The sequence below is a fragment of the Cygnus atratus genome, chromosome 3 (genome assembly GCF_013377495.2).
Source record: "Cygnus atratus isolate AKBS03 ecotype Queensland, Australia chromosome 3, CAtr_DNAZoo_HiC_assembly, whole genome shotgun sequence".
NCBI lineage: Eukaryota > Metazoa > Chordata > Aves > Anseriformes > Anatidae > Cygnus > Cygnus atratus.
The window spans coordinates 60430758-60457178 of NC_066364.1; the positions used below are offsets into that span (position 1 = coordinate 60430758).

At 39.5% G+C, this 26421-nt stretch overlaps 1 long non-coding RNA gene across 1 annotated transcript in view; it reads right to left on the reverse strand.

Moving 5' to 3' along the window:
* Positions 1 to 455: 455 nt before the first annotated feature.
* The window catches only part of LOC118244191 (uncharacterized), a 94161-nt gene continuing 68195 nt past the window's right edge, over positions 456 to 26421 (reverse strand). Inside the window, exon 3 of the long non-coding RNA XR_004777495.2 lies at positions 456 to 1217. This is a non-coding gene — a long non-coding RNA (uncharacterized LOC118244191). The remainder of the gene's footprint in view (positions 1218 to 26421) is intronic.

The following is a 26421-nucleotide window of genomic DNA, read 5'->3' on the forward strand; positions in this document are numbered from 1 at the left end:
GGTCCAGGTTTGGAAAGTCATGTTTGCCATGGAGCCTCCCTGATTAGACTCTAGATATGGTGCAGGAATTCACCAGTGGTTGGGTGGTTTCCTCTATGGTGTTCTTCATTATTTCCTCTTGGTTTGTCCAAAAAAAAAAGGGGGGGTGGGGGGGTGGGGGGAATGATTTTCATCCAAACCTCTCTTTCCCTTTGAATCCTTCATTGGTTTCCTAACAACCATGTATCACATGCAGACTCCTTGTATATGTTTGAAAGACTTTCTGCAACTCTCTAGACTGCAACTTCAAGTGCCTCTTGTATTAGTTCACAGTTACGTCTCGATGACTACATTGTTGATCTGAGCATGGGTGACCTCTTCTCATCTCTAATCTGTTCACAGTAGAAGGGTTCTTGAAATCTTACAGAGATATTGTCCCACTCTCCTTCCACCACCCATTAAAGCTCGCTTCTGTCATGGTGAGGCCCAATTTTATTGAACGATATCTTTAAAATTAATAGAAACATCATCAAAACATGACATGTGCCAGATCCAAGCAGTTTTGAGGAGAAGGCTGTGATTCCTATATTCCCTTTGTCCATAATCACCATATTGGTTGTTCTCATTGTAGCAACACATCTAAATTTAGACAGCAAACTCTTTGCCTGTTAGATTGCCAATTTACTCTGTGCCAAGTGCAGAGCACAGTTCAGACCCTGCATAATTTGGCCCCAGGTTAGGATTACTTACAGCTGGAGTGGCATGTCACTGCTGGCTTGCTGACCAGGCATTCTTGCAGGAAGCACTCAGTGCTCACCTGTTTGGATTTCATTCCTGGGTGTAACTTAGGGTATTATCTTTGACCAGTAAACTTAAACTTAATATGGAAATGGCTCCTTAAAGCCTGCCCCTTTGCTTGTGTGAGACCATGGAAATAAAGAACCGCTCACATGCTTCTTAGGAACCCTCTATTTTCTGTGCAAAAATATTTCTGGAAAGGTACACTCCATAGAAAGAGCTCATCTTCAGAGCGCCCTCTCCTCTCACCTTGAATCTGGCAACCTGTGGAGTAATAGGCAGCCACTTCTATTTTCTCCAGTATTTGAGGGAAAATGCCCGCTTTCTGAAATGCTGAAAGTACATTGTGTGTGCATGTTTTGGGGTAAGCAAGCATACTGGGTGATGAATGAGGAGAATTTTCCAGATCAGCTGATCAGGTGTACATTTGTCCAGATCACCTTGAAAAAAAGAACAGAAAAGCAACATATTATGTAAAATGCATGTTGAAAGGTAGCACTGAAGATAAATTCTGATTGCTGTGCTTAGCACGACTGCAAACGTTTCATTGCACTCCTCTGTTTGCTGGCAAATAGTACAAGGCTCATGTTGCATCCAGGACACTGCATAATGATTTTTCAGGTGTTGTCAGTATTTTACAAATTCATATGAGGCCCAATGAAATGAAGGTAAAACTTAATCTAATTAATTTAAAAATAAATACAGGTAATTTTTGTGTTTAAAAATGTCAAAGTAAAGCATTTGAACTTAAATAAACACATTCCTTTCCCTTAGCTGAAAAAATGTCATGAATTTGCCATGGATTTCTGTGTAATTTTGTCTAACCCCCAAACATTTTTTGGAGAATAAGATTCTCAGAGAAAAATGTTTCAAATTCTTTCCATATTTAGAAAAGTGTAAGGAAAAAATCATATCTGTCTGCAGGATTAGGAGCTCCTGTCATTCCAAATGTGTGGCCTTTGGAGGTGTAACTGGGCGTTTGTGCCAACAGCCACAGACAAAATGAGCTGGGACTCATGGACACTGATAATATTAGCTATAGTTTTGGCAAGTTGGTGCCAAGCAGCTGTTTACTGTGGCGCTCGCCTCAACCAAGCCTCTTCACTGTTGTTTCCCTGGATTTGTCCCTGATGGTTGAAGCCTCCTCCCTCCTTCTCTCACTCTCTCCTTTGCTTCTCCCTCTTTTGTGTGTGTGTATGTGTGTGTGTCTTATCATGTTCCTGCCCCTACCCCCAGTGCAACCAGGGCTTCGGAAGACAGTACAACTGTGAAAATACCATAGTGTTTGCTGCCATAGATTTTTTTTATGTTTTATCTCCTTTCTCTAATTTTTGGCTGTCTTGTCTGTTTTGAGTGTAAGCAATTCAGGGTGTGGACTGCCTCCTTCTCTTCATCCCCACAGTGCCTAGGATTGTAGATATCTGTTTCTGGTTCATTCTTAACAGCAATAACGATAAGCATGTAAATAAAATGGACAAGAGAGTTTTATGTATTTACCTAGTTAGGAGATAGTGAAGAAGCACGTTTGCCTAAAAAATTCTCCCTATATGAAGAAAATAATTGTCATTCTGTAGTGAGATTCTTGCATGCTTATTTTACTTCAAGCGTGTTTTGTATTTTTATCTTCCACTGGCAGCCTTACATGACTCTAGATAGCAGTCTCTCTCGCACAATAAATCCTTACTCTTATTTTTCTTTCCATTTTCCTGCAGACCAACTTAAAATTTACCAATCTCCATATCCACAGCCTTATATAAATTCTGTTTTCTATCCTGCTGCAAACCTAATTAACTGTAGAGTCCTGCAAGAACTCAGCATGTATAAAAGCTCCTGGGCCGCAGTTTCTTTTTAAGCAGTGATGAAACAATGGTGATAGAGGTATTCTGTGCATCCTGCAGTGGTTCCTTATCTCCTGTGAGGGCAGTCTCTCTCACAGCTGTTTGCCAGAATTTCTCAGACTCACCAGCAAAGCTGGGATTGGAAAAAATCGAAATGAACAGTTTCCAAGCTTTAATCCTAATGTCCTACACTCAGTTCCCAACCTATGCTAGCAGGGCTTGCTTACATTTTCCCCTCTCAATCCATGAAGCCTCTTATATAAAACGCTTTCCTAGGTCACTCAAAAATCATTCTGTGATGATTCAGCCATCCATAATCTTTAAGGAGCTTTTGGCACTGCTTGGTAACTTCTTGGAAATTTGAGGAGGGCAAATATAAGGTGCACTGTATAAGTGTATGAGGGAAAATATTTTTTCAAGGCTCATCATTTATAGCTCAGCAAAGATCAAGCATGAAAATAGTACAGTCTCAATTAGCTGCTAGCCTGGATGATACTGGCAAGCTGTAAATAAAAACCATCTGTGTTTTACTGGACTGTGAATAGGCTCCTTTGAGCAGCCGAGGAATGGCTTGAGCTGGCTGTTGGAGGCTCAGAAAAGCCCCAGTCTGCATGACGGGATTCTGCCCTGCTCAGCTGTTGGCAGTTACCTAACTGTTGTGTTTCTTTTTTTTTTCTTTTCTTTTTTCTTTTTTCTTTTTTTTTTTCTTTTAAATTAACTTGCAACAAACTCCAAGTTAACCTTAAACTGAGGTCAGTCTGAGGCTACGTAGACGACGTATGTGCACGATGCTGAAAATATCTAAAGGGTTCTGATTACTTCAACTCCTGTCAATCTAGTTACAGACCTTAATATAAAATAGAAACTATTCTGGTCCCATAAATCTCCAGTCTTCCTAGCAATGGGATAAAACCAGATCTCTTAGGCTATTTTTTTTAGATTCTGGATTTATTATTTTTTTATATCAGTGTTCAACGCATGGTGTTCATTTCCCTCCCAAAGTGGAACCACCAGAGCTAAATGTGAACACAGATGAAGCACATTTTCTACAAACTAAAAGCTCCTGGGCAAGGGAAGTCGCTGTCCTTAAAAATAAATAAATAAATAAATAAATAAAGTGCAGGAGAAAAAAAAAAAAAAAGACAGTCTCACTTTTCTACGTGTTTCTAAGGGCCACTTTCAAATTTAGTCTTCCAAAGAAGAAGCTAATCATGCCTGCAAGATCTTGGCATGATGTAACATGCTGCAGCGAGGTCTCCAGGTGCTGTAACTGATTTTCTCAGAATTTTGTCAAAATCCTCTTGTCTGGGACCAGAGTTGATCTGATTAGAAATCTTTCTACTGAACATTAAAAGCATTAAAAATAGTTTATATTGAAATTACTCGTGACCATCAGTTGGTTTAATTAAATTCCTAGTTTCGAGAAACATTAGGAAAATGTTCTTAAACTGTTAAAATACCCATTTGTGTCAAAATATTTTCATAGCTGAAAAATGAACTTGGTCTACAGCAAAAATGCTCCAACTTTTTAAACAGTTAAAAGCAAAGTTAGTTTAAAAATGATCTACATGGAATATTAAGATTTACCAAATCATAACTTTTTTTCTAACCTCACAAAAATAGTCAAACATACCAGTTTTGGCTAAGAAAAACTGCTCAAACCTTGAACGTTCTTGTAGAAGCACCGAGTGTGAAATGGCTTTTTAGGTGACATAGTTTCATTTTGCTAATCTGCCAAATCTATTCTTCACTGCCTGTGAAGTGGTCAGGTGTTAATCAACATTACCCTATTAGCTATGGTGTTCTCTGTTTTAACTGCCTCGGGATGGTATTGTTTGCACAGGTGCTCTAGCTGGGGAACTGAATTAATATCCATTTTTCTTGGCTGAAAGGTTTGTTTTTCATGTCTTGCCTGTCTTTTTGCAAACGTAAATGCAAAATTACTTTTAGACTTGCATTTATATTTAGCTGTTTTCACACAACAGGCTTTCTTTCCTGCTGATGCTGGTTCATTAGTATGGAGATAAATTTTCATGCTTTTATCTACAGGCCTGATCCTTTCCCCACTGAAATAATTAAATATGTTGCCATTAAGATTAATGGAAGCAGTGCCTGATCCTGCATCACTATTCTTCTTCTCCTGAAGAAGTTGCAGACTTTCCTAAAAGTGATGGTTAGGCAGTAGGTTGCTCTCCATTAAACACAACATTAAAGTGTGTGGGTTTTCCAACTCAGTTCTTCTCAGTCTTCTCATTCATACTGAGTATGCTCACTTACTTGACAGTACTGGTTGTCATAGTCCCTTGCTTAGTATAATAGTCAGTGCATCTTTCCTGTGAGTTAAGAGTTTTCCAAAAAAAAAAAAAAAAGTCCATTTTCTTCCTTAGGAGTCTTTGTTTCTGGTTTGTTGCCATAACTCTTTAAGGAAGACAAATCAGAGATCAGCATTGTACTTAGCACTGAAGGTAGAAAGGCTGATTTGCGCTTTACGATGCATCCAAACCCTATGACTTGTCCTCTCCCCAGTGTACAGGAGGGATTTCTAAGTGAGTTATTTATTTATTTATTTTTTATTAGAAAACCATACCAACTTGCCCTGACACAGAAGCCCAAGCTGTGAAAGGAGCCCTGTTTCATAAAGCAAATACCTGCTGCCTTTTCCAGGGTATTTGGTCTTGCTTCTAAACAAAATGAAGCTTACTTAAGCTTGTTACCTAGGAATGAACACATGCTGTAACCAGTTCTTTGTGTGATAAAATATGCTACAATTTTTTGTATTTATTTTTTCCTTCTTCACAGACTTTCAGATTATTTAAAGCACCAAAGTGAAAATAAAGTTATGGCTATAAGCAACCCACTTCTCTGTTCAAGCATACCTCTCTCAATGCCAGAACAAAAGGCTGTTTTCTGCTTTAGTAGACCAAAGACTCCATTGAAGAACACCATGCAAATAAAGGAAACGTTAGATACATGAGCGTTCGGCATACAAATGAGTCTCTTCTGCCTGCACCTGCTTAATTTTGCCTACATTCAGTTTTAACTAGCTCCCTACCACAAAGGTGATAATGAAAAACGTCAGAGGATGGACGGTGCTGGTAGTTTCTTATTTTAAAGCATCAAGAATATTACCCCTCAAGGACAGATGTAGAGTTTTGTCTATAACTTCTCTAGAAATCCACTTACAATGTCATCTGGGAGACTAACTATTACCTGTGGGAAAACTGGGTAGAGTACATGAAAGGAAGACCTTTCTCTACCCTAACCAGGTTTCATATCCATGAGTGGTAATGTCTAAGAAGATAAAGGGAGTTTGATGATCTTACATACTTCAGCACTGTGTTGGAGAACATTTCTCAGATTTTGCCAAGGATGCCCAAGTTTTGGCAGCAGGAGAGAAGGAGGGAGTGGGGGAAGGGAATACAGCATGGGAGAGGCTTGCAGTACAGGACCCAGCCTCTATCTGCCTCCCTTGTCACCAATCACATGGGCACCCTTGAATAATTTTGACTCACGTAAGATTTTCCTGCTTTAGCTGTGAAGGAAACAAAATGGCTGCTCCCTCTCTTTGCTATCCCTTGGCTAAAATGAATTTGAAAATAGGAGTAGGATAGCTGGCAGACTGGACAAATGTGTGATGCTTGGAGAAGCTAATTTTTGGAGGCAGAAACAAAGATAGACAGCATTTCCTTATCTCTGATTTTTGAAAGATTGTGTTTGCCAACTCTTTTACTAGCTGGTATTTGTAATTGCTTTAAGGTATTGCGTTCAAGTGCTGTAAGTGTTTTTTGAAATTGCTTCCGAGGGGAGAGTTTTCTGAGATGCTACCGGATATAAAGTAAATGACGCACAGCTGAATTCCTTACCTACTTCTTCACTACGCAGTTCCAGTGACACAAGAAGCCACAGGCATGCAGGGCTCACAGGTCCTGCACCCGAGCCACCACTCCCTCACCCTGCTGCTGCTTCTCCCTCCTTCGTCTGCTCCATCCTCCTGCGGCCCATCCCTCGTTTCCTCCACAAACTTTTAACTCTCAGTGGTCGGACCAAGTGGTTCTTACCTCTCAGCTAGGACCTGAACCCTGTAATCATAAATCCATTAATTACTAGACTTCTTCTGCATGAATAGAAGTCTGGTAAGGTGCTTATTATTTAGATGACAGAGAGAGTGTTTCCTGTTTGTCTGGTTCTGTTTTTACAAAGTATCCTGCTACAAACAAGTGCTTTGGCTGAAGCCTCAGCTTTCATAGGATCAGTCTGGTTTTACCAAGGCGAGTCCACATCCTGGAGCCTGCAATTGCACCTTAATGCCCTGGAAACTATTTTCTTGCTCACAGAAACTTTATTTTGCTATGTTATGGTGTGGGCACGCAGTGCAATCTCCACATACTGCTCTGTTGTGATGTCACTGTGCTGCAAAATGATACGCTGGCAATTGCAAAGCAAGAAGAAAAAAAAAAAAAAAAAGAGATTTAAAAAGTCTTTGTTTCTTACCAGGTCTGGTAAGACAAAAAGAAATCAACAATTTGAAACATATCACAGTAGTCTTTAGAGAGAATTTCAACTAAATGTTAGTCATTCTTCTATTACTAAGCTGATACATAATTATTGCTGAGTACATAGGAAGCTTGCAAATTGCTTTTATATTGAAATGTCTAATTAAATATTTGGCTTAACTAAATAATAGATTAAAAATGACGTGAAAGGACATCACGTGAGTAGCTGACTTTTCTGGTAATGGCCTTGGGAGAGAAGTATGTGCTATCAAACAAGCCTCTGCAGCAAGTGTGCAAGGAACTGATATATTTCTGTATAAATTCCAAGAAAAATTCTGCACAGAAATAGTCTTCTCTAATTGATGTGATTTTTATTCAGCCAGTTCTTACATTGTTTGTTTCTTGGGAGTAGCCGAGCTGGACCAAATACCATCTCCTTTTCGCTCTCTGCATAGGGAATCACTCTATCAGCCCAGGTGCAGAATGGAGGGGATGCTTCAGAGGTGATCCCCTTTTCCTAGGGATAATTTGATTTCTCTGCTAACAGTGCAAATGGTTTTATTTTTAAGCACTAGTTACATCAGATCCAGGCTATTTCTAGAGCCTCACAAGCAGCGATTAGCAATTTCCTCTCAGATAATCCAACCAGGTTAATAAATCTAAGGTTAAGAGTCCTCCTGCTGTAAGTGGTCTTAGTGTCTACATCTACAAAGCCTTCTATGTTAGAAGAACAATTTAGTGACAGCATTACTTTGGAGGATATGCATCCAAATGATCTTAACTTATTCCATTAATCATCTTAATGAAAACACTGTGTAAAGTGTTATGATTTCTTCATTTTGTTGACTGTTATGCATAATGAAGATATAGCAGTTCCTTCTAGTTATACACAATGATTTTAGTTAAAAGGTGAAAATATTACCAGAGGAAGTTAATTGTATATAGGCCAGCAGATTAAAAGGATTTCCAATTAAAATGTCAGAAACATGTCAGAAGCTGGAGCCAGAGCTTCACAGCTCAGTGACCAAGCTGCTCCAAACAAATTGGATCACCTCATTGATTCAGATATGGGTTCCAAGATAACATGTTTTCAGGTTGCTATTTTCAGCATCAATGTGGATGCTATTAGAGAGCAAAAATGCTGTATTAGCCATTCACCTACTGAATTACTGTTCATAAAGATTCCCTTGTAATGACAATGCTTGGAAGATTTCAGCCATTATGCACAGGCATATGGAAAGAGTGCTGTATTGGAAACAGTTTTGAAGATTATATATCTCCGTGCCATTCATGATTTTTGAAAGAAGATTTATGACATAATCACCTTTTTGTTTGCCATTGTCATCTGTAGTTTTGTGCATATCCATTTACAGAAGCATTCAAGAGGGTACTTCTGACAGCAGAAAACTAGAGTAGGAGCTTCAAGGCCCAACACTACAGTGTTGTCATCAGGGTTGGTTTTGCCATTGTATCAAGTGGAGGTAGGATTAATCTTGAGATATTAGGCACAGACACAACAGAAACTTCAGAATTTTTCAGGGAAATTTTATTTTAATTTTATTTTTATTTCTGTTTGAGAGTTTTTTAAAATGCCAGCTTCCCTGTTTGGTGGGCGCATATCGTGACAATGAAAACCAATGTCTTGTAAAACAGTAGATTTTAATCTTTTTCAGGAAAAGTTAGAAGAAGATGATATAATTGTTGGGAGAGTGAGTCAGCCTCATTTCCTGACCAAATTCTATTTTGGCTTAATAACTTCCTTTCGTCTGAATTCCCCCACACTTTCAGAGACACTGTAGTTTACATCCAACCTCATAGTATTCTGATGTGGTGTTAAAGATCCTCCCTTCCACTGCGTATGTGTGACTATGCTGAAGTTGTGGGAAGAGTGATTCTTGCTTGTTAAATCATAGCACTCTGCAGTCTTGAGTTAGTCTTTACGTAAAAGGTGCTGTATAAGTGTAGATTTCAAAGCAAATGTATTATTATGATCTTTATTTTTTTTTATTCCTATTTTGAGTGAATACTTTGAAATATTGTGTAATGTCAAATATTTCTAATTATGCTTCTTTAAGAAAATGAACTAAACTCTATGGTCTCCAATAGGATCTGAATTGGCATGTTATCTTTGATCTAAATCTAAGTATTTTAGACCACTCAGGTAGTGTTGGCATGACATGTAGATTGAGTTTCTGAAGAATCTTGGAGTCTCAAGCTGTATAAATTCATATTGACTTGACAAGACAATAACATTTATCAAGGTGATGTGATATTTAATGGTGGTAGGGTGACTTTTCTAAACACCCTACAACTCTAATCAAAAATCTGACAAACAAACAGGAACATGCTAATCTTATAATAATAAAAATAATTATCTTTAAAAAGGAAAACCTTGATCTCTCTTTACCTGTAAAGCATAAGGAAAGCATAAAGCCTTTGTGATCTGATGACGGACTGCCCTTGAATTCTTACATCATCTACTAAAAATGTCAACACAGGAACCTCCAAAGGAATGAGCCTCTCTTCTGAGATGCGCTGAATATACACACTAGCTACGTTTGAGTCACACAATGAAGTACTTCTGGAATCTCAACACATTGCTATAGTATGTTACAGGTCTGGTGTCACATGCCCTAATAGCAGGGTAGAGAGCTGTAGCTAATCTCACCTTCATGCACTCAAGGCATAGTCACTCTTCACAGAAGTAGTACCACAGTGCTGTTAGACCTTTGTTGAAATTTCTGCTGTGTGGCAGCCCCACTGATGGGCTGGAATGGGTCGAGGGGTGACCCCGAATCAGCGCATCCCCTGGCTGTACCACAGAAGCCCTCCCCTGCCCCAGGGCTGTGCTCCTCCCAGGCAGGTTGCTGCCAGGGAAGATGGGTGCCCACCACCCTGCTGGGCTCCTCCAGGCAGGCTCTGCTGCCCCGCAGCTTCCCCATTGGCAGAAGTCAGCAGGAACCTTAAGTAAATTTGTTTCCTGATGTTTACAGGCTGCAGGTTGCTTTGGTAACATGGTTAAATGCCAGCCCGGACATGCTAGATTTCATCTGTGCTGTCATCTTTATTAGATGACCGGGAACTCTCTTTTCCCAGCACACTAGTTCTGATGTTTATGTGGGACCATGGTCAAGTCAGCTCAGGCAGAGCAGGGCTCTTTCAGCATTGCCATTCACAGGGGCTATGTTGCTACTTTGTCTGATTTATTTTCCTCAGTATCACAGCAAAACTAGCAAGCCTAGAGCATGTCCCTTTTCCCTCTCCCACAGTGGGAGGATGTTAGCCATGCACCCCCTGCATGGGATGGGGAAAAAATGCTGCACTTCCATAGGGCATAACTCAGCTTTGTGGGCTCCCACAGAGCCCAGATCCTCTGCAAACATCAGCATCAGATTTTCCATGTGTGGTAGAAGCCTGATTTTACTCCAGCTGCCTCAGGTGATCAATGCACTGACACCAGTTATCATAGATGTGAGGTCATGTGGGGAGAGGAGGAGTCTCATTAGACACATCTGAAATAAATTAAAGGGTTTCTAACCCTTACTTTGCCCCTCCACAGCCACCATTTTATTCAGAAGTCAAGAACAACAACAACAACATGGATGGGGGGAGCAGTAAAGAAGGACTTATTCCTTGCATTTCAAAAAAGGATCATGTCATTGTCATTTAGACATAAGCCTCACTGTGGACGGAAGTATTAAAGGCTTAGCGAGTCATTTCTACCTAGCTATACTTCCAAACATTGGGGTGGCTTTCATTGCAGCTCGGTGTCACTGCCTGCATGTGTGTGCAGAGAAGAAGAGGATTGTCCACTGTGACTGCCACGTCAAGAGAGGGGTTAGCTTATGCTTTATTCAAATGAATTAACAGACTAAGGGAATCCTGTGCCTGAACAGCTTCCTAAAATAACACTGCTTACTTGCTGTGATACTAAATCCGAGATTAGCATGGTGTTCTCCCTTTCACCTTTCCTTCTATTTCTTCCCTTCCCAAAAAGAAAAATAAAGCCTCCTCCTCCTAAAATAGGATATTGAACACGACTGTCAAGGAACCTTGTTTCATCTGAGATCACATGATGTGCAAGAGAAAGATGAAATCCTGAAGCTCATGGAAGCTGACATGAGCACTGGCTGAAATGGAGCTGTGTAAGACTCCCCAAAAATTGCCCTAAAACTAGGCATAATGTATGTTTTGTAACATCAGAAACAGAGATGGAATAACACCAAAAGCTCGGTTCTATTTTATACTATGTTCACAAATGCTGTCTAGTGTCAGTGTAGAGCTGTCTTGAAGGGAAGGGAAGGGAAGGGAAGGGAAGGGAAGGGAAGGGAAGGGAAGGGAAGGGAAGGGAAGGGAAGGGAAGGGAAGGGAAGGGAAGGGAAGGGAAGGGAAGGGAAGGGAAGGGAAGGGAAGGGAAGGGAAGGGAAGGGAAGGGAAGGGAAGATTTTTGTTTGTTCTTTTCTGGGGGGAGGGTTTCCATAAGTATTTTGATTGCTGAGCATTGAGGCATGGCAGACTTCAACTCCTCTCTAGCAGTTTCAAAAGCATTAGCAATGCAGACCATCTCAAAGAGGTTGTAAGCTTATAAGGCATTAACTGACTTGATATATAGAAGGAGTTGGATGGGTATGGGTCCCTGTTATGATCTGGTGTGGTAGGAGTGCTATTTTTGGCAAAAAATTGCCTTAAATGATCTCATTGCATCTCAAAATATTTGGCTGTATACCAAAGCCCTACTCTTTTTTGCACATCACTGTTTTGTACGTATGTGAAGTGACGGCATCATAACCATATTATGGGAAGCTCTGAGCAGTCCAGGAGGTGAAAGAGGACTGCATCACCTCTTCTCCCAAGAGTTCTTGATCACCCATTAAACTTCCCTAAATAAGGGATTCAGGTTGTACAAACAGGTCCTCAAATTCTTTGTTATTACTCAGCAGTCTCTTTTCTTTCAGCCATATAATAAAAACAATAAAGATTTATTTAGAGTCTGAAGGCCAGAATGCCTTGGAAACCCAATAAGCCTCCATTTCAGCTATAGCTGGAAAGAATTGTCCCTCTACTTTATTTCTCCTGCTGAGTTTTCACACTTCTCTAGTTTTAGGTTTTATTCACTGCAGTATCATAAGAAAACACTGTTTTTGGCAGCATAACACAGCAGGAAGAAAAGAAAAGGGGAAAAAAAAAAAAAGTGATTTCCATCCTAGTTTGAAGATCTGATAGAACAGGGCTAAAATGTAGCTGCCTTTTCATGAGACATCCCTCCTCAGCTACCTAGGCTTTTTTTCCTAACTTTTTTTTTTTTTTTAAATTGATACTTTGTTATATGAAAGACTCCCACAGAGTTCAAGGATGACTTAATCCACCTGGGTGGAGGTTAGCTGCTGGCTGGATTTGTGCAGGGTCAGATGCATTGAATGTGCTCTAAGTAAGCAGGTCAGGATGACTCCTTCAGGTGACAGATGTGGCAAGTAAGTCAGCTTAGAGCATGCAGATCCCTCAGATTTCTAGTACAGAAGTCTTAACTGCTGGACACAAGGCAGTAAAGAGTGTACAAATCTACCCAGTCACAAGTCAGATGAATCCTGGGCACAACAAATCATCCAGCACGGCCAAAATGTTCCTTTGATGTTAAATTGCAGCAGGAGACATCCCCTCTCCTGTTGTGTGATCCCAGCTACCAAGTGCATTGGATGCTGGATAGATGATGGCAAAGCCAGGGCAGCAGATGCACTTGTAGAGGAAGGGTGGAGATTCATCTGCACTGGTGTGCATAGGCATCTAGCTAGGAATTAAGTCCAAATTGCTTCATTGGTAGCATCATGGTTTTTAGTGTTATTTTTCTTTTTCAGAAAATAAATTTATGATACTTCAAGAACTTCGATGTTATAGCACCTAAAATGCCTTTGGATACCTTCAAGATCAAGTCACAGCCATGCAGAGGTTGCATCTCTGAAGATGGAATTAGGAGAGATTCAGGAACCTCCATCCTTTTGTAGCTCTTGCCCTTGGTGCCATTTTATACTATTCCGAAGTTTTCACACCCCATGGGAGTAATTAAGGACAATGCAAGAATCTTACTTGAATTCCTTGCTTTCAGTGTCCTTATTATCACTGAAACATCAGGGGAAGTCAAAGTAAGCTTTCATGTGAACACTTCAGGGATGAAGTTTAATACTTAAAATTTGTGGCATATGAAGTCACACTGCCATTCATCTGCTTGAACTCGACAAGTCTTTTATTAGTATTTTGTCTTTTTATTATTTTATTTATTTTTATTTTTGTATTATCTGATTTCATTTTTTTTTATTGCTGCTGTAGCAAGTTTTGCATTCAGCATATTATTCTCTGGCAAGAGGCTGTGAATGAACTCTGTGATTCAGCAAGTCAGCAGCACTGCAAGAAAGACTTTCAGGGTCAAAGCAATCAGCTGCTATAGGCATAAAAGCATTGCAGCATCCAGACTAGGCACAAAAAGAATCATTTTTTCTTTAGAGAACACAGAAATAATGATGATGTATTTTTACAGTAGAAGGTAGAATGTAATTTTGTGATGACGTCAGTGCTTTTAGATATTTGATGATGTCATACTCATATGCGTTCTGGATGGAATAAGAACCAGCATCACGGTTCACATCAGTGATGGCTGGGTTTGCAGTTTTATTTCAAACAGATGCCAGTCAAGAATCTAGATTTTTAGTGAAATGTCACTTAACCATAAGGAACACACTGACCTGAAAAACTGAAAAAAACACCTTTCATGGGAACTCATTTTCTTGTGCAACCTGCATATTTTTGCTCTCTCTTCCCTAAAATACAACAAAAGAAACCCAAAAGCAATTTGTCACTTTGGCTTAGAATCCGAAAATACTGAGGCAGAGGAAACTTCCCAGCATGAGATTTTTTTTTCTTTTCAAAATGCTAAATTTTGAACATACACGATATTTCCTGACAGGTTTGCTTTGGCCATGGTACGAATGCTGAGGTCAGTTCCTCGCACATCTGACCTCAGATGTTCACCTCTATGTGTTGGGTGATGGCAGCTCATCCCCATGTGGTTCAGCCTCATGGCATGGGACAGAAGTGGTTAGTGGTGCCCTGTAGTTCAGAGCCTGTAGGAGATGCTGGATTTAATTCTTCCTGCTGACTTCACCTTTGAGAATAGCAATACAAGGAGCTAAGAAAAGACATCTCTTTGCAGGACAAGTAGGCAGGGATAGGCCCCTGGGCTTCAAATCAGCTCTCCATCCAGCATCTCTCACTCACATCCAGCATCTCACTCCTGACAGCCTGTGTGAAGCAAAGTCAGCACAGGGACACTGCATGCTTCACAAGCCAAGCCTAGTAAGATGTTCAGTTCAGGAGCTGGGCAAGATGTATCTCGTGCCATGTTTACTTATTTGCAGGTGAAATAAAACACAGCCAATAGGCAGGGAATAATATGCTCTAATGCACGTAACAGCTTCCCTTCTGAGTGTACATCATCAACACCATTCAATCACCTTCTTATTATATACAGCCAGGTGCATGCTCTTTTTTTAAAATCTATTTAATCATAACACTACCATTGTAAAGTTTAGGATACAAAAGACATTTGAGCATGCAGAAAATGGAAAAGAACATTTTTATCTCAAGCTAGTATTTTTAAAGCAATTACTATTCATGCATGAAAATCAATCCAGATAGAGGAGTAATAAAAACTGGAAATGGAAAGGAAACAATTTTTAAAAAAACAAAGTTTTTTCCATTTTAAAACTGCCAAAGCACATGTAGATAACTGGAAAAGAAAAAAAAAAAAAAAAGGTCTATTTTGGACAAAATAACATTTCTTTTTAGAACTTTAAATCAGAAAATGATCACTGAGGAAATCCTCAATCACTTCACAAGCTGTGCAATTTCTGAACTATGGATCTTCTTGAAAATAACGGCCAAAATTGATGAAAATTTTGCTATAAAAATGTATTTATTTTTTCACCATTGTAACCTTTTGATGAATCTCTACAGAAAGTAGCAGGAAAATGACAATTTCTTTTATAAACAAACCAACAGTCCATTCTTGTTCATTGTCTGCAGCTCAAAGGTCAACAGAGATAGCAGTTTAGTCTGTAAAACAGTGCCTGTGTGGCTTTTAATAATGCAGTGAAATAATATATGTGTCAATTTGTGTTTTCCGTTCATGTGAGCACTTGGTTCTGATGCTGCATATTTTCTTGTGCAAGCAAAATCCCTACTAGTATAGAATAGATTATTAAATCCCCACTTGAAAATACATGTGGGCACTCTTCAGTTTCCAATCAGAAGATTGTTTCATTTCCTAGTTTACCAGTTTAGCACCTTTTCCCCAAGCTGTCAGTTACCATCAAAGATGTTTTTCTGAAGAGGATGGTCCTGCTGGAGAGGTGGCTTCTACCTCATTCCGTCCCCATCCAGAGGAGATTGCTGCCACCAGGGCTGGCTGGAGCTGAACCCTCCAGGTGGGACAGAAAGTCACCTCTGGCAGGGGGTCAATGACAGGAAGACAGGAGAGGTAATGCTTTCAGGCAGCTTCAAGCTGAAGCTAGAAGCTGCATGTGAAAAAAAAAAACAAACCAAACCACAAACAAACAAACAAACTCAGAGCAACAGAAGAAAAGCAGAGCGCGAGGCAGATACGTTAAGACCACTGAGGACTCTGAACAGGTCTCCTTCTGGTCCTTTCAATGCATACAAGTCAAATCCTGCACAAGGAAGTTCTGAACAAGAGATATTTTCACTTCTACAACTGACGTTGGCATGGATTATTATATTTTTAGATATTTCTCAGGACTCTACAAAAGCACAAAACCCTATTTACATCTAGTAACTCCTAAGGTCATGGACAACTGCAAGCATGGATATTTCTGGTGGTCTTTCCAGCTCAAAGGAACTAGCAGATGCTCTGCGCTTTGCAAGTCTGATTGCATATTTTAGGCAAGAATATTTCCTTCTATTGGTTTTGAAATCAGATAGGTAAAGGGAAATACAAAAGTTCTTGTCATTAGTGAAATTATAGACACTGCCCTCAAGGGACACTAGATCAGGTCTACTTGAGGTTATATTTGTTTTCTTATCCCTGTACCTTAGACAGTTCCATGCTCAAGTTTTTAAAACTCACCTTTAAAAGCATATCCACCATAAAATGAAGATATCTTAAGAAAAACCCTTCCTGATTCTAATTCGATTTTGCTCTCAGCAGCCTACTTAAAAGAGCAAATGACTTCTGGAGATCTGCCTTTCTCTAGATCTAGTTGTTGAATCAGCAAGGAGAGGTCCAGAGCAAACTGACCAACTCTGCCTGGTGGCCAGTCCCAAAACACTTTAGAGGAAGGCTGCTGCCAGGCTGAATATCATGTGATTGTAACAGAAACACCTGTGGAAAGCAGTAGTCCCTGTAGCAGCTAAATTAAAGAATAGCTTGAGGTTCAGCTGGGAGTTGGCTAGCTGGTAGTCAGAACTGTGGAGTTTCTGAGATCTTTGTGGAAAACACAGCTCAGAGATACAGACTGTGTCCTGCTGCATTGCCTTAGCTATAATTTCAGAGTGGCTTGAAGGTGCAGCTCCACGTATCTGTAATTTGACCTCAGGGTGACAAACTGAGATCAATAAACACACTAAGGTCCATAGCAGCAAGCAAGGACAAAACCTGCCTGCCAAACATGGAGCACAAAAGGCTTGGCAAGCCCCTAAGTTCATTATATTTAGTAACTTACTTACTATATTGGATTTGCTGTACGTGGTGCAAACATGGATTTAGAACTATTGGGAATATCTTTTGTAATGATCCTCTAGTGCATTTAAGGACTTGCATTGAAAGATCTAAGTAATATATTCCAGGGTTTCCTGGTGCACACCACAAAGAAACAAATAGAAAAAGCCAAATAAAATGTGTTCTTTTTCTCCCAGTATGTTGTATAGTTATTCAGAAGTACAAATTTGCATATTGTTTCTCCACATATAAAATATTCAGAATGATAATCCCAAGAAAAATAGCTAGCATATGAGTTATTATTTCAAAGATTGTCACAAATATCTTTCCTTTTAGTATAAGAAAAAGTTGTTTTGTACTGTGAAGTACTATGAACAGATCCAGAAAAGAATAATCTGTCGACAGATTTTTGGTTCTGCTACTTAAAATTAGCCAAATGTATGTGTGTATATATATATATATATATATATGTACGTATGTATGTATGTATACTTCTAGCCTGAGAATATATGCTATTCTTCTTTTAACAGTGTAGGTTTAAGGCCAGTATACAAACTACCAGGCAGACCTGCCTACCCAGCATAGCTGTGGTTAGTTTGACTTCAGACTTGAGCTTACTCTCCATCTCAGTTTGCATCTATAACAATTGACCGAGTTGATGTTACATTTACAGTTATGCAGCAACAAAAGGGAAGGTGGATCAAAAGACATGGCTGACTTGTTTACAAGTAATGCAGTGGGTTTGCAGCCTCATGCTCTGTAACAGATTTTTGTTTCTAGTAGCTCCTTTTCTGTTTGACAAAAAGGATGCCACTGCTGTAAGGAGCCCAGCAGCCAAAAGCAGGGAAAGATCTGGTTCAAACTTCAGTGAGTAGGAACCCCAGCAGGAAGAGGCAAGGGATTACCTGAGGAGGCAAGCTTCAAGGAAATGAAAGAGACAGAAGTTCAAGGTGTGTACATGTCTGCAACTTATGTAAAAGGCTGATATCTTTCTGTCTTGCCACATTTGGACACTGTGTCTTTTCCAAAATCACATCAGATAGAACAAAGTATTTGTGTCAGGCGATTACATAAAAATCTTGGCCCCGAATCAATGAAAGGGTGAGTACAGTTCTATCTGAGGCTTGGGGATGTTTGAGAGAGAGAAGGAGAGATTTCCCTTTATTGATAGCTCAGCGTGATTTGTTTTCTATTAATACAAGGGACTAGCCTGCTCTAATTTAAAAACAAAAGCTGTAACAGCCCATTGCATGGGTAATTTTTAAGATGTCCTGCTTTTCATTTACGTGTTTTGTATTGTTTCCAATTTGCCAGACACTAAAGTGACTCCAGTATAAAGTTTTCTCTAATTTACAGTACAGAAATGCTAGATAGTAGACTTATGCAGGCCCTTGATAAGTAGGTTAGTTTATTTTGTACCAAAATGCCTACAATATATGTGCTTCATCCCCTGCCTTCATAGGAATTCCATAGGAAATATCTTGCAGGGAGAAGGAGTGCTTTTACTCAGGGAAGTGGTCAGCACACTCTACTTTCAATATTCCTGCTAGATGTCATGAGTATGGGGCATGAAATGACATCTACCCAAAGGCTTAAGTTATCTTTGGGAATATAAAATGAATATTATCCACAAGTCAGTAGATTCTTTATGAGTAATTTGCCACCTACACATACATTATTAGAGCTCTTGATGCACCCGAGCGCTTACCTCTAAGTTACAGCAGTAATATGAAATCCCACAAAGTTATTATTACACAATTTTTCTTGCAAAGATGATATTTTACGGCTGTAATCACTTCCCTCTTGGAGACTCCAAAAGATTTCATCTCCATTACTTATGATTTATAGAGTCAACTTTGTGCACATATCATGAGCTTTCCTGTGGCCTGCTGAAGCACAATTAATGGAAGCCATAATAAGGAAGGCTGACTTCCCTCTTCCTACTAAAGAGGAACCTTTGCAAAGAGAATGTATTTGGAAGTTTCATACAAAGTAAAATACCAGTGTGTCCCTGCTCTGTTAGGGAAGGAAACAGGAAGGAGGAAAAACAATTAAAATAAGAGGAAAACAGAGAAGAACAAGAAATATTGAAATCAAAACAGTTATAGGGAACCTGACTACAATGGAGTAGGAAGGTGGAGAGAAAGCCACTACAATGAAATAATCATGTATTTGCTGCTCAGTAAACCCATTCTGGCAATAAATTTTTTACACATAGAAACTTTTTGGCTTTGCCTTTAAAATCTCACTGTCCTTCAGACCACATGGGCTAACACAACTGGAGAAAAATCCTCAGGTGTTATTCCTGCATGGGGAACCACATGAGCCAAACACCAGGAACAAAAGCAACACCGCACAGGAGCAAAGAGCTGTCTGCACCATGGCTAGGAGGGGCGAGGGTCTAGGTCAGCACATGTTGAGCGGTTCTTTGGCCTCAGACCCTCCTGATGAAATCAGGTGGAAATAGCACCATGTTTTTCAAGGACAAGGAATACAGAGTGCAACTCAATAAAAATTCCACTATGCTCCTTCATTTCCTCTTCCACTCTGCCTCAGCACAGTAAGGTTCCTCCTGCCTACTGCCTGCAAATGAACCGGTCTGGGGAGAATAAGGCTCAGGCACAATACTACTTACAGTATTGCTGGCTGGACTAAAGAAGGAAGTATCACATAAAGCCATTCACTTAGTTTAAAGACTTGTCTTTTTTGTTTCAACCCTGTGCACCAAAATGCTTTGTACTGTTTTAGTCCTTTTACATGAGAATGTTACTAAACTCACATGTGGCTTATGATGAGGTCTAAAACTTTTCAACTCACATGTGGCTTATGATGAGGTCTAAAACTTTTCACGAGTTCATCTCTTATTCTCTAGCATTATTACTTTTTAGGTGAGGTCTACAACTATAATTATTCCCAATAAAAAGTATAGTCTTGATTGCTGTAAATACCCTTCTGTTGTGGATTCCTTCTATGACAGTAAGCTTACCAGATATGGAAGAGGAAAGTCTCCACTATACTTTCCTTTATAACTTTCACAGCATTCTTGTTTTTCTCTTGATTAGCAGAAATATATTTATATATGTAATGAGATTTTTCCAATTTGTTTTGACCTGTTTGTGTAGCAGGTCCCAGGAGCTCAGAATGCAGAGTCTCACTTTCCTCCTTGAAAATATGTCTGTATGCTCACACCTTCATATTGAAGTTTAAATATTTTGGCTGCTCTGCTAAAACCCTAACTTGGGTTTCCCGCTGGGATTTTACAGCCAGAAAAGATACATTTCTGTTGTCTTTTTACTTTTGAAATATTTTGTGTACTTGAGTTGTACTATCTTTTGTTTAGAATTTAGTTTTGTGTTGTTTTGTCTTAAAACAGTTCAAGGACTGAGTAGGGAGGATCAGAGTATTAGACTTTAAGAAATACATGAAACAAGTGATTGCAGAAATAAAGCCAGAAGGCAAGACAGATTGGAGATTTGGAGAAAATGTATGATTGCATTTTGTGATGGTATCTAATCACAAATATTAAAGCAAAATGGTAATGACTAAGTAGGTAATAAATAATGTTCTGGAAAAAGAGTCATCAGTTTGCAGCTGAGATTATTATACTATTTGTAGGTGTGAGTCTGCATATTCTCATTAATATGTGTGCTAAATCTGTGTATGTGTCTGTATGTGGATTTGTGCTCCCACACAGCAGGCTTTATTTAGATACCTCATACACATGAGATGTGCCATTTGTTTTTGTGTACCACCTTTTGTTTCCTTTTATTTTATTTTATTTATTTTATTTTATTTTATTTTATTTTATTTTATTTTATTTTATTTTTATATATATACTCTTAAATTCCAAACTAAATGTAAGATTGTAAGCTTTTGTGAGAGGTTACATGCTTTAGGCAGTCATGTGCTATGACTTACAATATGAAATGGCTTCAACTTCTACAATTTTCCGTGAAACACATTGCCTAGCTTTGTATGAACACGAGTAGATGTAAAGAGAGAGTTGCAAAGCTGACATCTTGTATGGTACTACTCTGTTTGCTAATACGTATTCACCTTTGGCATATATATACATACTGATTACTTTGTAACAGTTGGATATGTATACATACATATGTTTTGACATCGGCACTTATAAAAATATTTATCTATACAAGCACAGATGCGTATGTGTTGCTTGTGTAATTGTTGCAAAATAGGCAGAGAAAAATAACTGAGGCATGAGCATGTACTGTTGTGACACTGAGTATTTTGAATAACAGACTACTGTATATGCATATAATGCATATGTGTATTGTTTCTTTAAAAAAACCCACACCACCACTGCCAAGAAAAAAAACTACTGGTTTTCCCATCAGTAGGCAAAACTACAGGTCATATTTGTGTAAAATAAAGGCATATAATGTTACAGTAGTAACAACTGACAACTTAATACACTGAAGGCATAGAACTTCCTGAAAGATTATTTAAATGGAAACCTTTGTCCTTTCCACAGAGAGATAAGCTCTTCTTCAGGTCACAAATTGCATCTCTTTCCCAAAAATATCACCTCCTGCCTGTTACATGATTATAGTTGAGCATCCAAACACTAAATAAAAGAGAGAGAGAGGAAGAGAATTCGGGAAGCAAAGACATTTACTAGGGAATAAATTAGTTACTGACTAAACATTTTCAGCATTTTGATAAGATGTTTCTTGCGTGCCAAGAGACATTGCTGAGTAGGTGTCAAAAGTCCAAGCAGATTCAATCTAAAGATAACCTCAAAGAACATTCCCTGCCAGCATTTTGTTGATTTTAGCAGTTCAATATGTTTCACAACCTGAGATGAATTTTCATTACATATTGTTAGTAGCATATGGTGCTGCGGGAAGCTCCAGTGACCTGAATGGAATTTTTCACCCACTCAGGAACAATTTTGCCATTAGGCAGCCTGCATGGGGGCTGGGGTGCAAAGTTCTTGCTGCGCTGAAGCTGAAGTATATAGCAAGCATGTTTTGAAGATGCAAAATCTAAACACAGTTCTAAGAAACACAGAGCTTCAGAATTAGAGAAGAGGTAAATAGCTAGGCTCTGGGGAAATCTGACCGCTGGAGACTGCTGTGGATGCATTTTCTCATAGCATGCAACAAAGGATAATAGGTCTTGCTCCCTATGGTGTTGCAACTCCTTTATTTCACCCTCACAACATAAAAAAGATCACAGGTCCCTGGGTAGAGGGTCTTCTTAAGGCGGGTTTGGCATTAATGTCTCTTTAAAATACCCTTTACTGCATTCCCAGAAGTACTTGCGGCTTTGGGGCTTTTTGTAATTCCTGACGCTCCAGAGTCTGGTAGATCTGCCTTCAAAGGTTTGCAGATGTCCAGTGCTGCTGTGAGGCTAGCTCATTTCAGACAGATGGTGTGCCCAGATGCATCTAGAGCAGAAGCAGTGGGGTCTGTAGTTGCCCCATGAACACCAGTGGGTGCCAGGTGGGCTTCCAGCCATTCAGGCAGGAGCTTTCTGATGGCCACAGAGGCCTTCAAGCCATTCTGGTGCTCAGACTGCTGCTGTGTACTCAGCTGTGCACAAGGGGCAGCATCCTTGGGTACAGACCTTTTCAAGGAGATGCTCAGGGCAGCTTTGTTTTCTTCCTGGGGATCTGTTTTTATCACTTTGCTGGCTCTGCTGAGCAGTGCTGTAAGCAGCCAGATGCTCAAGAGCAGCCACAGTTGTGTACCAAGGGTCTTGACTCTGAAAGCCTGTTTACCCATTTTGTCTGCTTTAAAGTAGTTAGGACTGAGTGGGATGAAAATTGCCTTCCTGTTGGTGGGGCAAAAAGCAGACCTTCTGCACCATGCTCCACATGCTCCAACTCTGTCATCCCCTGTAAATCTGCTCTGTGTATGCCCACATGGGCACGTCTGGAAGGCCCACTCATGTCTTACCAAGATAACTTCAGAGAGAAGAAACAAATGCCTGTAAGCCAAATGCTGCAGCAAAGCCTCCTGACCGCAAACTTGCAGTGTGTGCATCCTCAAAGTCATCAGTTCCCAGGAACTGGGAAAATAAAAATGACTTTTCTAAGCACAATTCTGTAGCTCACTGTGTAAAGAAGCGTGTGGCTGAGGTAATATGTTGCTACTGTGTTTCAGGCATTAAGAGGGAAGTACAAAGGGGAATCAAGCAGTTGACTCAGAATAGTCGTCTTTTTTTTTTTTTTTTTTTGGCTGAATTGTACCCACAAGTGTTTTATAACTATGGACATCCCTATATATGCTATTACAGTATGCTATATTATATAAAAGCAATAAGACTAGGAAAATGCAATGCTTTAGTCTAATCTTCACCTATCTAAGTACTTGTTAAAGCAGGAACACCCATTAGTATCACTGATAACCTTTGCTGGATCGTCATTAAAATACATTTTTTTTTTCCAAATAGGATAAAATTTCTGACACGATCATAGCAAAATAATTCAAACATTATTTATCTTTTGACTTTATGCCTATCAGTCACTGTTTAGACCCAGACTTACAAACTGAAGCAAATCATATTTACACAAGAGCATACTAACCCCTACCTTTTAGAGCACAAGATGAAAAAGTAAAAGGAGAGCTGAACACATGTGCCACTTGAAAAACTTTGAAATGATGTTGGTTGATTTTTGTCAATACAAGCACAATATGATTGAGCAACTTTTTACAGCATGAAATCTGAAATGGCCAGAAAACAGGAAAAAGAATCCCGAAAACGTCAGTATGCTTTGGATTGGATTATACAGGCTACAGGAACAAAATACTAAAGAACTGATCTGCATACAGGCTACAGGCAATCCTTGTTCATAACTATTAAAGAACTGAACTCCCTTATTATATGTAATTAAATCTGAAGTAACCATTGTACCACACTTGCTTGGTGGATGAGAGCATCTTTTTTGCTAAGTTTATCTGCCGTCCAGCAGAGCAGAGTCCTCAACCTGAAGCAGGGTCTCTGACCACTGCTGGAATAACATGTAAAAGGATACTTTAACATTGCTCTTTGGAGACCTGGAATTAAGTTTTCTGTTTAGCTGTGATCATTACATTGACAACACAGTTTGAGGTTATGAATGTTAGTCTTGTGGTTAATGGGGCTCTGGAGATCTGGGTTCAGCTCTTGGCTCAAGCACAAGTTTTCAGCTGTTCAATTAATCTTCGTGTGCCTCGGTCCCTAACCTGTAAAAGTCAGATAATAACATATTTTCTTCACCATCCTGTGTCAGTTTCATCTAGTTGGCATATAAACTCTCCAGGGCAATGAAAGTCTTTCTTCGGGTCTCTGTAACACCAAGTACAATTAGGCTCTTGTCTTACTGTGTTTCTACAAGATATGCTCTATCAGAACAAAGAATAAATGCAAAATCTTTCTCAGTCATGCTAGATTTTAATTTCTTGGTGAAGCTCGCAGTCTCACTTTACTCCAGTTCCCCTGCATAGCCCTTGTAAAGACTTCTTTTATTCTGTGAAATATTCTGGGCCACCTTCTAGATATCACTGTGCATAAAAATTCTTCTGACTCTGATGTCATGCTGGTATGCTACTTTCCAAAAAATATGGGATGTCTCAAATTATTAAAGAGGATGACAGACTCTGCCATCTGACAGTGCCATCAGAATGCTCCACAGTCCCCCAATCAAGGCAGAGATCACCATTTATTGCTAAGTATCCAATTAAAAAAAAAAAAAAAAAAAGCACAAGGATTGCTTTCCAAGTTCATCATTATCTCTCTTCCTTTCCCTTTTTTTTTTTTTTTTTAAAAAAAAAAAAGAATTGCTGGTGTAGTAATTATGCTGTTGAGTGAATTGTCTTCCCTTTCTATACATTTTCTTCAGTGAATATTCAGAGAAATAAAACTATTTTTGAAGGAATAACACCTTCCTAAGAGAATTGCAGTGCATTGACAGAGTATCAAAATTAATTTAATTCAGACCCAAAGAGGAGACCTTGCGCTATGCCACCGAGTATGCACAGGGCCACGTTTTCTCATCCTCATCTGAAGAAATTTCTTCCCCACAGCAATGCAAATAGTATGCTTCAAATTACAGTTATTAAATCCTAAAGAGTATAAACACACCAAAGTGAAGTGGGACCTGGTGTTTTTGAAGAGTCCTTGTAGATTTTTGTTTCATTTAATTTTTAACTGCATTGGGTAGTGGAGTGGTTCTACACTATGCCAGTAGAGGCAAAGCATATTCCTGATACTTATAAAAACGCTCACTCCTTTTTCATTTTCTGTGGGTTCTTGACAACTTTGATTCTATGGTCCAGTCATGCATGGTGGAAAAACAAACAAACAAAAAAAAAAAAACAAAAAACATCCTTTGCCAGTTTTGAATTTACTGCCTGTTCATTCACTGAATGCTCCCTTGCTGCTCTGCAGGAGTGATGCTTCATATCTATCATTTCCAGATCTTTCATTATCCCACAGACTTGTATTGTGTCCCTTCTTATTATTCTCTTTTCTAAGATGATCAATTCTAACCTTTTCAATTTATTTGATGTATGAAAGCTTTTTCTGAGCCTTTGCTCTTTCCCATCATCTGTCTACAAACTCCTTCATTTCCACCACATCCTGATAGAAATCTGTGGCTGGTGCTGCATAAAGGATTCTGGAGAAGTCTTCAGCATGGCGTTAGAGACAGACATCCTAAGGGAATCTATATTCTTCTGTCCTATTCTTTGTTTCAGCTGCCTTTAAGATGCTTTTAGACAGTGCAAGTTTTTCTGCAGTGATGCATGTGACTTCCCTAAGTTAGTGCAAGAGGGTGGGCACTCATGCTAAAGAACTACAGAAGCTGATTTTTGCTTCCCTGGCAGGTGGATTTGTTAGAGGGAGACAACAGGACTTTAACCTGCAGTGTCCTTATCCACACCAGATACAGTGAGAGTTCCTCCCAGTAGAGAAATGCCCCCAGGTGTTTAAAGCATTTACAAACAGCTCGCATGTTCCTGCTTCTGTGCCTAAAAATAAAGCATTTTACTAACCCGGATTTGACTGACAAGGTCTTGACATGAGATGCAAAAGTCAAATAAGAAAATAAATGAAAAAATCTGGGCTGCCAGCAAGTGTGTCATTGATTTGTAATCTTTTAGGTAAAGGCCTCTCCTAAGATACTGCTCTATGCAGACAGGACTCTCTGATTATTATTCTGTCTGCAGAAGGGTTTTTTCCTGATAACTTATCAGCCTGTTTTCAAAGTGAACTTAGTGCTACTGAAAGATGCCAATTCAACAGCTGAGGGACTGAAGTCCCTCCTTCAGAGGGACATGGGAACACATGTACACCCACGAGCTGTTCCAGTTCCAATGTGCTGGCAATGTGACTCAGTCCAAAGGGAGCTTTCTCAGACGGAGAGAATTCATCTTCTGTACTGATATTTATATGACCCTAATTGCTGTGTTATCTAAATTATTCATAATCTAGAACTGTACCATTGTAGGAAAATGGGGCATTTCGCAGGCATGCATGAAGTCACACATGCCACGCTCTGAAGCCACAGGGCAGCAGCCTGTTCCCTAGCCAGGGCTGCTGCCACGGTGTCTTACTGGGGTGGGCACATGGGAATGTGTGT